A 14914-nucleotide genomic window follows, 5' to 3' on the forward strand; every position below is an offset into this window, starting at 1 on the left:
AAAGTATCGGTAAATAAATAAAAAATCTGCCCATTACTCACGCAGGAAAGGCATTAGTGGCCAATTCTCAGATTGATGCACATGTTTTTGCCTTTTTTAAAGTCTCTCCTTCGGACATCTTTGATCTAGATCTCTCGAACCCAAAGACAAAGCTACGCTCCAAACAATGAGCATACGAGAGGCTGATAAATAAATTTCTGCCGCACGTACGAAAACCAACTGCTGAAAATCCAATGTGTGCATTACTCAAGATATTGGGTATCTTTCTAGTACACTTTCGCCGCTACAAATTTTGTGTCAAAAGGGCAGTGTTGGCCTAAGGCATTCAGAAACTTTTATCGGCCGGAAATATCGGTCGATTCTGGAAAATTTCCTGCTTACCCTACAAGTTTTCAGTGCATGACCCGTTGCTTGTAAGCACATTTTGGAGAACAGGTTCGAAGATGGTAACGCATATTTTCAGAAATACAAATGGGTTGGAACGATGCGGGTTCAAATGAGAAGGGCGCTTTGGGAGTGGGTTGTAACGGGAAGGGCGTTTTGGGAACGGGCTAAAACAGGAAGCGCCCAAGCGGGAAGGTCGTTTCGGGAACGGGCGCACACAGGACGGGTCAAGCGGGAAGGGCGTTTCGGGAATGGGTTCAAACGGGAAGGGGTCAAACGGGAATGGGTTCTTTCGGGCTACACCCGTTCAGGCGGATCAAGCCAGCCAGCCAGGCCTTGGAAATAGTGCGTGTGCTCTTTTGAGGTACTTCTTAGTGGTGTACAGTGTAACTTTTAAACGAGCGTGTGTTTAGGTAGAGGCTATCTTGCAAATTTACACTAAATTCCTAAATGTGAAGAGTTGAATGAAGCTGAACACCTGAGCAGCAGATGACCCTAAAATTACACGCGCATGTGTGCAACACGATTGCGAACGAAAGAGTGCCAAGTGCAGAAATAACTCAAAACAAGCGCGAACCTCTCCTGGCTTTATGAGCGCGAATGACTCGTGGCTCGATAGTGCGGTAGTGAAGCTTCATTTCGCCTAAAGTTTGGCGGTTTTTTTTTGATTAACTCCAGGGGGGAAAAGGACTTCAGCATCACGTACACTTTCACCACAAAAAAAAGCCAATGAAGAAACTTCAGATGAACCACAAATTTCGGCGTCAGCTAAGCGTGATGGACCACCAAGTATGCCAACAAAGCCGAAATGCAAGGGAGCATGTAATGCCAGTGGAAACCATAGTGCTCTCTCACGCAAGTCATTTAGGCAGATTCAGGTGCCCGGGAAAATGTTTCCCTACAGCAGGGAATGCTACAACTAAGCTCGAATTTATAGTAGAAGAAAGTGGTGTTATTATTGGCCAACACTTTAAAATTTTTAACATCCGGGATTCAGAATTTACTGCAAACGGAGCAAGGATACTGTGTGTTCTTTCGAGTGAGGAAGAAGTCAGTACTAAACGCGAAAGAAGATAAGAAAAGGTGCTTATGGAGCAGAAACTAGTGAGGGGTTGCCGTGGCCGTAAAGCCCACGCCGTCCAGGGAACGACCGCGCGCATCGAACGCCGACATCAACAAAAGACGACGACGGCTACCACCCAGTCGCGGACACACAAGGGTGATACGTCAGCGCCGACGGCCTGGGTAGGCGAGTCCAATAGGGATGCAGTCGTAGGACACAACTAGGCAGTTGTTGTGGTGGCAGAGAGATCACCCAGAAGGTGATGGAATGAGTGGATTGGAATTATTGGTGTAGGACTTTGTTGTAGAGACTTTTGAATTGTAATTTGTGATATTTAGTTAGGGGGTTTAATGGTTACTGGTTTTGTACAATTTATTTCTTGATTGCTTTGCTTTAGAATTCTCTGAGTGGTGTATAAAAGGTGTTTTGTTAAACCCGTCAACGGCTTTCCTGCGTCCATCTCTCTGAGCTGGTCAAGACAACCATCACCATCCATCACGTGACAAAATACGTCACTCACAAGTCAGTGCACGTGTATTTTATCTCGTCCTTGGAAATGCAGGCGAGCGCGTCTTCCTCACTATGTCTTGTTTTTTAGCGCTATTTTTCTTTAATTTTGCAGCCTTTCTGTTGTTCTGTGAGATGGTTTGTTTCTTCGGGAACACATAATTTTGTTCCATGGTGACGGATATGTTTTCCGGCAAAGTTTAACACAGCATGTATAGACTCAATTACCTAGTCACGACTCAAACATTGCAAGAATGCCTGACTTTGTTATTGTGTAGTTGTTTCTAGGCACTATCATGTAGACACGCCTGGAAACTCAAGGATAAACTGGACAAGACACTTAGTGTAACAAAATAAATTTTCATTGCCAACTAGCTTAATTCATTGCTGCCCAAGCCTATAGAGCTGCACACGTTAACCTAATACAATGTGGAATCGCATGAACACTGTTTTATTTTAATAGTAGAGAGCGCACATTGTATAATCTATGACAATACATTGCACTCTTTTGCCTTTTATGTTTGATGCTTTGCGCTATGTAAAACACAGAAAGATGTAGCGGCAATACAACAAGCGTGTTATATCATGGAGCCTTATTTTTTTTTTACATTTACGGAAAGGTGTAATAGCGATACGGTGGCTCGGTTATATTACGGACCTTACTTTTTGTCATTCACGGAAAGACGTAATTGCAAAAAAATGACAAGTGGATGTCCAGCAAAGTTGCTGTAAACCACTACAAATGGTGATGGAGGAGGGTATGAAATGTTTCTCGCCGTCTCGGCGGGCTTGTCGCTTGCGCTCGGCTATAGTGGGTGACAACTTAAGAACGGCACCGGAAGTTGCCGCTGTGCCTTATCACCGCAGCCGGATGTTTCTCCGCGCGGCGCAAGTAGGGTGTTACTGGGAATATTTTGAACATGGCGTGAGCCGTTCCCGTTATTTTTCGGACTTAATATGCTTATAAACGACTCCAGTGACGACAAACAAACTGCGTGAGACAAGGCAGACGATATCACGCATTCATAGCAAACCCCTTTCAAAACGCGCGCGCACTGACGTCACGGGTCCGGTGCTTTGGCGGAGTGATACACTACATGAGGTGGTGCCGTTCTTGAGTTGTACCGAGTATAGTGTCCCCTCTTTTCTCCCATTGTTCCGTACCGCCGCCATGATAATTGGTCAGCTCGCATTACGTGACATTTTTTAAAACTGGGACGATCCATGGGCGCCGCCATTTTGCTGTTGATGCGCTTTAGTCGCGGTCAACTCCGATAGGCTTAGCTTGTCCTCCCTGCTCTGCGTCTGCGCGCGACTGACGTCGTTCCGAATGCGAATCAAAGATGACGCACGTAGCAGCATTTCAGCAGCAGAAAAGTGCCCAAATATGCGGCAAGTGCTGGATCCCAACTAGCCACACGCATGGACTCGGCGTCTTGGGCAAGAACTGCTCTATTTAGTGACACTAGTTCTCCTAGTCTCCATAGATAATCTGCAAACATAATCTTCACCAGGAACACATGGTGGGGCGGAGGGTCCCATTGTTCACAGACGCCTTATCATCATCAATGATGCTGCTTCGATGCTCGCATTTGGTTTCCTTAAACGAATTCTGAGCTCAATGCTGTATGGTTGATTAGCCTGGCGTGTGCATGCGCTCGGCGTCTTAGGCCGTGACACCGTGGCGTTTTTGCCCTAGGATATCGTTTTTGCCCACGGCGGTGAAACCGTTGGGCGGTAGAGGTATAGAGCTTTGCTGTAAAATGGTGCGTCCGCTGTCTTTTACGGTAAGTTGTAATCGAAATACGGCGCGTTCGTGAAATTACGGACGTGGTGTTCCAAAAAATACGGAACGCCAGTTTTATTGCGGTCTTGCCGTACTACGGAATGCCCGTTCTTAAAATTTTACCAGCAGCTTTCTCCTTGAAGTCGGCCTTTTTTTTAACAGTGCAGGCTGTCAGCCCTCTTCCAAAGTGAGGCGTGTTTGCGCGCGCGCTATAGAACCCGCGGCCAAGTCCAAAACCAACGCCCGCGTTACTATAACCCAAATGAAATGCTGTGCGCCGGAATGCGATGTTAGCTCAATCTTTTTTTTTTGTCTTTATTGCCGGACTTCTACATGCACAAGACCAACACAAGACAGCACGAGTTAAAACAAATCCACAATCCGGTTCTTCCGGATGGCGTTTTCAATCGGATGGACGCCGGCCTAATGACGTGAGGAACGCAGGTTCGATTCCGAACACGGAAAGTGTTTTTTTTTTGTCTGTCCAATTGTCTGCACACGTTATTGCTTCCCGAAGCTTCTAAACCCGTATCCCGGCGTTTTAAGTTGGCCCAGTGGTTAGGTTGTCAGTTTCACGCTGTTAAGGTCCCGGGTTCGATTCCGGGGTCTTCCTAACCACATTTTGTTTCTTAAGGCTTCGAGCTTTGTTGGTGCGTCAAGCGGACAAAGCTCGGAATAAACAGCTCCGGTGTCAAAATCACAGCCTCCGCTATGCAGCTCAACAGCGCAACAAACATTCTCCGTGAAGTCGGCTACGACCGGAGGGAAGAACGGCAACAAGCTGCCACTGATACCATTCCATGACGACCATGTGGAAGAAAAACTGCCACGACAGTCCCAGAGGAAGCGTTTCTTACCTTTACCTGTTGTCCCGTGCTACGAAGAGAGCCAATAATTCGCGCCTGTTTTTCTTCTCGCCCTGTTTCCAAAACCCTTCACTGCCGCCTGCAACCCTCCTCCCTCCCTCCCCTAGAAAAACGAAGCGTGGTTCCTCTCGAAGGTAAATGCTCTGTGTGTGCACCAGGCAACAAATTTCGCGGCGACACCGCATCCCGATCCTGTGGACCCGCGCCTGCAACCGAGCCAGAGCCATGTGGCGGGAAATACAAAAAAGAAAAAATGACAGCCAGCAAAACTACATTTCTTCAAACGCGTTCCCCAAGCGTGCACATTGCACCAGCGTGTGCCCGGCGAAACGACTCATACAGCTGCGTTCTGTGGGCGACGCCGCTCCACTGCTATGTGTAGTTTCGCGCGTATATGTAGGAGACAGATTTACGCCATCCATAAACAGCCCCGAGAGGTAGGTACGGAGAAGTGGAGAGCATGAGGAGAAGGCAGGAGTACGCAATTGAAGATCGCCCACGAGAGTGTGTGTGAAAGGGAGAGCGCACACGTGCGTCTTCATAACGAATCGTCGGCCGAGCGGCGGTTGGGCTTATAACTGCAATAACCACTGACGGGTTGGTTGCGTTGTACAGGGCTTGTTTGGAGAAACACCCCATAAGCATCAAGGCCTGGTGCACGTTCTTCACTCCAGCTTCTCAGCTACAGCAATTGGGTCCACCACGCTCCTTTCAACCATGGAATTGTTGCTCGGCCAATCAGAAGGGCGGGTATTGTTGGCCGCTTGTTCAATTCCAAGGCAGGTCGTGTGGGCCTTGTACCTAGCGGTTGTTTCCGCAGTGGAAGAAGAAAGTGAGGAGGAAAGGCGGAGAAGAAATCGCGTCGGCGCGCCGTAGATAAGGCGCAGGAACGTCCAGTACGTATTTCACCGGCACGTCGTTAGTTCGCGCATGGAGATGGGGGGCTGCTTGTTGGAATCCTGTGCAGGCATGCATTTCACTGAGAAGTCGGGAGCGCGCGATGTGGAGGGGCGGGGGGGAACGGGCGGTGGCAGGAGAAAAAAAAAACTATTCTATATTCGGTCCTATCTGTCAGTTCGACGCGAGAACGTCCCTATTCGTTGAAGGGAGGAAATGTGCGCGATGTAAATCGTTTCGTACATGCTCGTTAATTTCGCGTAAAAACCTCCTATCACGACTGTCGGCTGAACACGGGACTGGCTAAGAAGAAATGCGTCACATACCAATGTATGGAGGAAAGAGGTGCAATGGGGCAGGCGTGGCTGTCACGCTAGATGAACAATGCTGTCTGTCTTGACGACGACACCTGCAGTGCAGACCGTGCGGGGAGCGGTAGCGTGCGTTTGTTTTCAAAATTATCGGAAGGGTTGCTGCATTTGACGACGCGGGATTGGCTAGAAATAAAAAATTACGCCCATCTTCCCGCGAGGGAACCCCGATGTGATGCGACGCATCGGGGGGGGGGGGTTCAATTGGCGGTTGATTCTCTAAATCGCGTGAAACATGTTGTGAACGAGTATGATGCATTCCATCACATGCGGGTGTTCTCATACGCGGGAACATGGGCGTAATTTTACTTTTCATGCACATGCATACGCGACATGAGAGAGTTGCCATCAGCGTTTGGATTGACGCTAGTACTCGATTGTGTCAAACCACTCGCTAACGGGACTGTTGCTTCCATCGCACTACATCGGAAGAAGCAACGCAGTCGTCGTTGTCAAGCGAATCACAAGCAAAGTCAAGCGCAGTCAAGCGAACGCACTTGACTGAACCGGCGCAGCGCGCTCACCGCTTTATATTCAGCACTTGAAGGAGAGGAGACGAACGGAGGAGAGTTGCGCATGCGCAGCGAGAGCAAATGCGAGAGAGAAGCGTCAGCGAAGCGCGCGCAGCTGTTATGATAATGAGACAGAGAGAGCGCGTTGCACAAAGCTGTTGGCGAGAAGAACGGAGGAGAGTTTGCGCATGTGCAGTGAGCGTGCGGACAACGGCGCGACAACGACAATGGAGGGACATACCCCCGAGCAAGAGATGCGTCGCATCTAATAAACCGCTTTGGTAGACACCGTTGGGAGCTTCTCTTGCGTATTGTGATTTCCTTTGAGCGGCAGTTCGGAGAATATTCGACGGTGTTGTCGCTCACAAACAGATCGAGCCCCCCTCCCGGTGACGCACATTCTCTCAAAGCTCTGGCCATGCGGTCAAAGGGTGCAAAACACGTGAAGTAGATATCCTGAAGCACGTCCCCTAAAAACTATTTCACAAAATATGAACCTGCTGGGCAGTTTATGCAACTCAAAATGATTTCCCCTGAAGCACGTCATTAGGTTGTCGGGATCTGTTTGCGCGCGCTGTGTCGAGCTGAAAAAACATCACTTCCGTTGAGGGTTGTAAGCAGCGAACGAGATAGCAGGTATAACGACCTCGATTACACTCCATCTCACAAGCACGAGTGCAAGCGGTGAAAGCTACGAAGCATGTAGCCGTAGCTTGTTTGCGCAGCGCAATTAGTGCACCATTTGTTCCATGATTACATTACTAAATTAGGCATTGTTGAACGTCTTGATGCAATTTAAGACCAAGACCAGTCGGGTGGCTTTAATGCTCGTTGCTGTAGGCTATTTGTCGTTATTACTGCAATTTCCTTTTTACTTTCAACCAAAAATGCACCTAGCACAGCACTTTTTCTTTTTTGTGTTCTTTTTTTTTGTTGTTGACGGCAAGACCGGTCAAAGTCTAGTGACACTAACAGATAGCGACAAGGCTAAGGCCTTGTCGCTTTTGTTTTACTCCTGGTATCCAAAAGGCTCATAAGAATATTTTGAATTCTTGCCTCCGATTATGGAAGACTGTTGCTGCTGCAGTATTTCGGAAGACTTTTGCTAGTTGAATGGCTTTGGGTGACGCCCAAACAGAGCACCTTTTTTAGCCCTTCAACCCACTCCCAGCGGGCACCCCAGGCTTCATATCACCGTCCGCTGCAGCGATCGACGATCCCTTCTGGACTTCGCCCCACGTACAACGTTGATTTTACACTCGAGAACAAAGGCGGCATCAAGCACTGGACGTTCTACGCTCACCAGGTGCCGTAAGCTGGTTTCCAGTGAAAGTCTATGCCCCTGCTATCCTACTCAGGAAAACGAAACGTCATTGCAACAACACTTCCATCCCTCCAATGAAGCGATGTGCTGATCCAACAACATTATAGAGTAATTCTGTCGATTTTTCCTGGATCATGAATTCGAATGGGTGTCATTAGCGCGTGTCCTTGCTGCCGATGCCTTACACCCCAATTTTGAAGGCGTGCGTGCAACTACCGGCCACTCCCATTCGCCAGCCCTGCTTTTCAACACATGACAACGCGTGGGTTCGAGCTAGTTGGTAATCCATGATAAAACTTTCAAGCGCCAAACACGTACAGACAAAAGCGCACGTCTCTGTCCTTTACGTCCCCTGTATAAATATTTGGCTCTTCAAGTCTTTTCAAGAGGCGCCTTGGCCCGTCTAGCTCCGCATGGTATGATTCCGGGTGCAATAAGCTTTTCCTGCTCGACCGGCACTCTTTTATTAGACGGCAACCGAGGCCTCAGCCCATGTAACCACGACCAAGCCCGAACTTCTTGATGTCGCTCTGATTGATTGATTGATTGATTGATTGATTGATTGATTGATTGATTGATTGATTGATTGATTGATTGATTGATTGATTGATTGATTGATTGATTGATTGATTGATTGTGAGGTTTAACGCGACGACGCTACACAGGCGAGGAGGAGCGCCATGGTAGAGGGCTCCGGATTAATTTTTACAACCTGATGATCTTTAACGTGTGCTGAAATCGGGAACACACGGGCGTTTTCGCTTTTGTCCATCAGAAACGCGCCCGCCGCGGCCGGGAATCGAATTGGTATCGCTCTCTGCGAAGCAAGCGCCTTAGGACGGACCGTCATCAAGTAAAGATTTTCAAAGAATCAACGGTCCAGCAGTACACTCTTAATCTGGTTCCACGTAAGATCCACTTAGTAACTGGAACTTTTTTGCAAAAAAGTTCCAGTTATATATTTGGAACCGTGTTCCACATATCCTGAAAATTAAGTGGAACAGTGCACCACATATTTTTGCAACTAAATTATGTGGATCGGTGTTCCAAATAAAAGTATGCGGATCACTGTTCCAAATAAAAGGGTAGTTGAAGTTACTGGAACTTTGATCCATGTAAAATGATTATGGAATTTATCCGGTGCGCCGTTCCAGGTACCTTCAGGCCAGCTGTTTATATAAAACGGTGTTCCTATAGACATTGGGAAGCTGTCTATGGGACTCCACTTTTCCAATATTTCTGCTTTCCTGTCGATATACACTGAGGTCATATGCCAGGCTGGCGGATGCATTGGTATCAGCAGGAAACCGCAAGCACCATTTTAACACAGCCTTGATATATGACCCGCAGTGATACCAACAATTGGAAAGCAGAAACCAACGCAGCAGTGTGGTCCCTGACAGTTCCCAACAGTTGCCTATCGGAGCACAGTTCTATATAAAAGTTGGTCTGAGGCACCTAGAGCGGCACACAGTCCTTGGCTTCACCCGCAGAATCCTGTGCTGGGTTTTAGCTGCATGTAAAAGAAACAATATACTTGCATTAAAATACGCACGAAACCAACCAATATGACTCATACACTGCTTTTCAACATACTATACAACTTTATTGGGTGTTAGTATGATACATATCAGATTTGAATAGCTGTCTATTTTAAATTGCACAGAAAATGACCAACGTACAAGGAATAAATACCATAACGATAACACTAGGCTCCAAGTGGCATTTTCACATATTCACCTTTACTCAAAAACATGGTTAATAAAGACGGTATTAGGGGCGACTGCTTCACAAATAAATAGACGTGTGCGTCTACCGCGGCACTGACACAGACATTATACAACAGTGAGCAACAAATATGCTGTCTTATCAGATAAACCAAGTTAATTCAAAGGCAGAATGACTCATTACGCTTGCCATACTATGTTTACGCAAAACTGTTTGGGAAAATGCAGTTTGCTATTAAATTGTAGGGAAAGGCCTAAAAACAAGCCATACACGGTTGTATTATCACAAACCTACAACAGAGCAGTGCAATAGTTTAGGAAAACAACGCTCGAGCCAAGATTAACGATAAAACATTTCGACACGAGAGGTCACATGTGGGAGTACGCCACGATTAAAACATGATTATTAAAGATAGTAGTTTCCTGACACCAGACGTAAGTGTAACATCAAGCTATTTGTAGGCAAAATAGACTTTATGAGCGTCCTGAAAAGGCCTGACTTAAGGCACGTTACTTGCCCAAACAATTTGTAGTTGTTTAAAATCATTCATCCCAAGAAATCTCACAAAAGCCAGCGTGAATCTTATATAATTTTGCAAACCAGGTAGCTGGAAGCATGTTACACATATTAAAATTTAACAAGCAGACTAATTATAAACGTCATCAATTCAAGCGGGAACACGTCATCCTTAAGAAGCAAACAAGCCAGCGTTGAATCATACAGGTGACCAGTTTTACAAAGCAGACTTGAAAGCATTTTTTCCAGCCTCAACATTTTACCTTAGGTGAAATTCACAGTTGCGTGCTATAAAAACCCTCCCGTCTTGCTATCAGTGTAATCGTGACCAAAGCCCTGCTTCTGCCAAGCAAGAAATGCAGCTTTGTTCAAAGAAGAAAACTTGTTCAAGCCAAATACGCACATTTTCAATTCTTCTAGGTCATGGGTGTCAGCTCACATCCGGTACTAAAAATTATCAATGAAGGCGGAAGCCATCTGCGTAAATAATAACTGTCACTTTTGCATCAGCAGCAGCCCTGCCACGAAAAAAAAATATCATGAGCTACACTTGAATAATAAGGACGTTACAATGCGATGCCATGAACTACATTAACACCCACTATAGATTCAAATGCAGCCTGCGCATTGTGCCAATTATGAAAAATAAGGCACGACTTCAGTGTTCAATTGACATGAAACTTGTATGTGCCAGTAACTTAAACCTCTTCATCTGATTTCACCCCCTTCATGCCTTTCATCTGACCTCCTTCATGCCTTTCAAGAGATACTTTAACCTCTACCAATAATTTAAAATCCCAAGTAGAGCTGAACACTTCAAGTATTTCAACAGAGACTCCAACTTAAAGACACCAGTGCACTGTCAAATTTCTCATGCTTTCCAAGAACTCGCTGCAAAAGTCCCAAGAACTCTCCAAAGGCACACAACCATATGAACATGATGACACGATGAAAAAGATGACATATGCGGCGAAGAGGATGACCACATCCTGAAGTTACAATGCAGGCGGCGAATCCGTGATGTGTTTCTTGCGGGCAATATTGATGCTGCCAGTCCCTTCTCTCAGAATAACCGGGCCTCGAGAAGACATACTGCTCACCTCATGTACCTTCAAGGAAACAAGAAAATTTTGTTACAAGGTTGCTTTAAATGAGTGAGTTGCTTAGTCCCTTTCATAACACAGTAATTGATTTAAAATCAGTGATTTCTTGGGTTTTTTCTGGGAGTGCTGCTAAAGGTGAAAGTGCGCTAAACAATATCACCACAGACAATCAATGAAATTGCCCTGATTCTGGAAAGTATCCTACTTTGCAGCCTCGGTATCCTGAATATAAGGTTTTTTTATCCTTGAGAGGTTTCGTTTATTAATCACATAATAATTACTATAATCACCTTTCTGCATTGTATTTTACACACCTTCTCTCTGCAAAAAATGTTCTCTGTACTGTATAATGTGCTCCCTAGAATGCTGTAGTGAGGCTGGCTTATTATAACTTACAGCTAAACGATGTTTCTACCCCAAAGAAGCAAATGGCCAGTCATAGGAAATCATAAATATCGCACTGTGGCATAAATTTTTTGTGGAATTAGTTCCACCTAAAATATTTCCCTCTCGATATTTATTACCTCCATGGTTCGTAGTGGTATGAGGCAGAAGTTGAGCTGACTAATGCTGAACTAGGCTGGCGCACAATTTTCTTATAAATCGCAACTATAGCACATTTTCTTGCAGACGTCACTTTCTGTGCTCTGAACAATTCCCTTAAAAAAATTACCCCTTATTTAACCACCTGTCAAAATCCAATGCAAGCATTACTCATGCTACGCCTGTATTTGGGAGTATTATTGGTGCTACGGGCGTATTAAAAGCGGGAAATTTAAATCGTCAGTTGCCACCATATTGTTGTAGCAGCAACCACGTTGGGTGTATCAGTGGTGCTGGTAAATCGCAGCAACTCTCAAGGTGTAAAAGCTAACTATTTACAAAACTAAAATACAAAATAGTGTTTTTTTGGCCACTGCTGGAGCATCCGTAATAGGCGGAATGTGAACACAATGGCCAATATTGCCGTTCACGATAACTTCTTAACTGTGAGATTTTATTAGGACGAACAGACCCAGAAATTGAGTCTCGCAAAAACAAAATACCAGCTTATCCAACCAAAATTAAGAGCCGTGTGTTTCTGCCAGGGCCGTCTCAAAGTGCCCTTCCAGGAAAGTTTCGCTAACGCGTTCCGAAAAGCACCTACTGTCACCTTGAGCCACAGGCCAAGCTGTCACTGAAAATAATTTTCAAACCATTAGTTATAAAGAAAGTACCTAAAAACACGCCATGAAAGACCCAAACATGGCAGTGCGTACTTACTTGTAGAATGCAGTGATTTCATCCCGTGCAAGAGCTTTAATGTGTTGCCTTCTGATGATACACTTCCAAGAAGGGGTCCAAATACAATTAAAATGGTCATATGCATTCCTTGTACAACTGTTTTAGGTCTATCTTCGCCCTATTGCCTAGAAAATAAACAGTACAAAAATATCAGAGAATAACTTTATGCCTTGCTTTACCCAGGGAGCACGAGAAAATATTGAACAATGTCTGATTCGTCCCACGAAAGTAGAATGTCTTTTTTACAGCGGAAGCCCTGGTAATCTTTTCTTGCTAAACAATTTGAGATATTAAAATATTTGAACATACTTTAAGCTCACCTGTCCTTGGTCTATGCGAACTGGTGAATATCTGCACAATATGCACGACTCAAAAAGTACTCTTTTGTGGCTTATGAGCTCCACAGGGCATTCATAATCCGCCACACTCTCCCCGACGACCCTTCAGCATGCCAAAGATGTCTTCAGCCAGTGAATGCCACAGCCATGACTTCCCAGGAGCATGTAAAGAAAGAAAATAATTTGTTTTCATTTTTTTTGCAGAGGAACAAAAACAGTTGTCGCAACCTATCAGTGGAGGGCCAAATGTCTCCACAGTCAGCCATATACTCTTTCTGAACAGGTCATAGAGTATGAATACAGAATGTAGCAATCTGCTTTTGCAGTATAATTTCTACGTTCAAAGGAGAACAGAAATGAATTAATGTTTGGTGCACATCATGATGCAACAACTTTGCACCCGAGCGTTTTGAAAATTATTTTAACTCTCGAGCTGCCACTGACATTGATAGCATAATATGGCAGTTATGGATAATTTGTAAACTTACTTTGTGACATTAAAACTTCTAATAGTCCACACGTGAGTTTTATGGGTAATTATTCTGAGGTCTCAGGTTACCACTGACATTGACAGCATAGAAACGGCACCACACTTTCTGCGTGTTTCCACCTTCCTTCCCCTCCACAAAAGGAACGTTTTGTTACTACGCTACTGCTCAGACAACCACTTTCCCTTGCATTTCACTACACGTCAGGGAGCCAACTAACGTTGACTAGTGTAAACAGACCATCTGAATTCATCGAAGGCATTGGAAGAAACAAGGAACAACTACACACACAGCACAGATAAACGTAAGCAGTGCTGCCGCCAACGCCTTGAACGCACATCAACATTAGGCGGAATAGGTGTGATTAGCACAGTAAATTTATGGCTCTCAGAAGACCAACACAACGCAATTAACACGGAAGTTTGAAAATACCGATAAGTCTAAAGACAGACGCTCCGACAAACATGTTGTGCAGTGTGTGCGCGTGAGACAATAGCGTGCGACTAACCCGAGAAGATTCAGTACCGCTGACAGGTACAGCAACCGTCAATATACAACTAAGCAACACCACACCATAAGGGGACATGCAGACTCGAGAAATGCGCGCACCAGCCACTTTCTAAATAGCACTAGCTAACGTGCGCAGTCAGAAGTGTCAAGCCGACTCCGACCCACAAACACTTAAGTGAATAACGGCCGCAAACGTTTCTCGCATCGAACAGGCAGCGGAGCGGCACGTTTATCGGACGCACTCATGAACAAGTCAAAGAACAACAACCGTTACCAGAACATAAATAAGCAGCACTGACCTTTTTTTGCGCCTCCCGGCAAAATTTCCCTTCGTCGAACAGTAAATACAGCCCGAGGACATGAAGAAATCCGCAGTTTCACGCCACAACCAAACTGGTAACCGTTCCCGCCAGTCTGACCGACAGTTCATTTAGTACATCAGGCGCATAACGCGAGCAATCGAGAAAACCGCTCTATAAGGCCACTGGTGGCGCTGCATGCGGACAAACAAAAACTAGCTTGCGTAAGCGTTGAGACGTAGGGGCGCTGCTGTCGTTAAAAGTGTTCACGCAGTCCCGTTTTTCCCTCATCGTCGTTGTACCCGTTGCCGTCCCACTATACCATGCATCAACGCAAGCGGCGCTGCCTTGTATTCTTTCCTCCATGCTGTCAACGCATGCGCACGGCATGCCGCACCGAAGTGGCGGTCGTTTCGTAATCGTTTCGGCCAACATATTCTTCCTCCGTGCCTTTGGCGATGCACGCCGTGGCCAGTGACCAGTCCGCGGAAGAGATCACAAGCTCTACACCCTTGATCGCTTATATTTGCTTCGGAAAATGGGAGTAGGCCTCTAAGCGGACGTCTACGTGGCTCTGAGGCTGGAAGAAAGAGCTCAGATATTAGCCAATTTAACACGTTAGTTGGGCTAAAGTTGTTTCTCTGCGCGGGCCGTGAGCGCGGTATGTGTGCATAAACTTCGATGACAGCTTTATTTCGTTCTTTGCAGTGAAAACAAAACGACGCTTCTTTATTGACTGCGTTCTCTTGACAAGTCTTTCCAATACCAATAATATATACTGCGATGCTCTTTGATACCCACGTTATAGAAAACTACTTCAGTATAGTGCATCCAGTGTGATTACTGGCTAATTAGCGAGTAATAATACATCTGCCCGTTTTCCAGCAGTTTTTCTTCATGAACACCAATAGTGCAGGAAAAGAGCAACGGGGAGACCA

The 14914-nt window shown here is 45.7% G+C and overlaps 1 long non-coding RNA gene across 2 annotated transcripts; it reads right to left on the bottom strand.

Annotated features, from left to right (window-relative positions):
- Positions 1-12115: 12115 nt before the first annotated feature.
- Positions 12116-14508, bottom strand: LOC144149151 (uncharacterized). 2 transcript variants are annotated; one of them, XR_013318202.1, is made up of 4 exons: positions 13977-14508; positions 12662-12830; positions 12321-12466; positions 12116-12234 (listed from the first exon to the last, which is right to left on the bottom strand). It is a non-coding gene; the product is annotated as an uncharacterized LOC144149151 (long non-coding RNA). The 2 variants fall into 2 exon arrangements; XR_013318201.1 differs by lacking the exon at positions 13977-14508 and having other exon boundaries at positions 12662-13959.
- Between the last annotated feature and the right edge of the window lie 406 nt (positions 14509-14914).

This window comes from Haemaphysalis longicornis, unplaced genomic scaffold (genome assembly GCF_048455015.1).
Source record: "Haemaphysalis longicornis isolate Haplotype H1 unplaced genomic scaffold, Haemaphysalis longicornis Haplotype H1 scaffold_8, whole genome shotgun sequence".
Lineage (NCBI taxonomy): Eukaryota > Metazoa > Arthropoda > Arachnida > Ixodida > Ixodidae > Haemaphysalis > Haemaphysalis longicornis.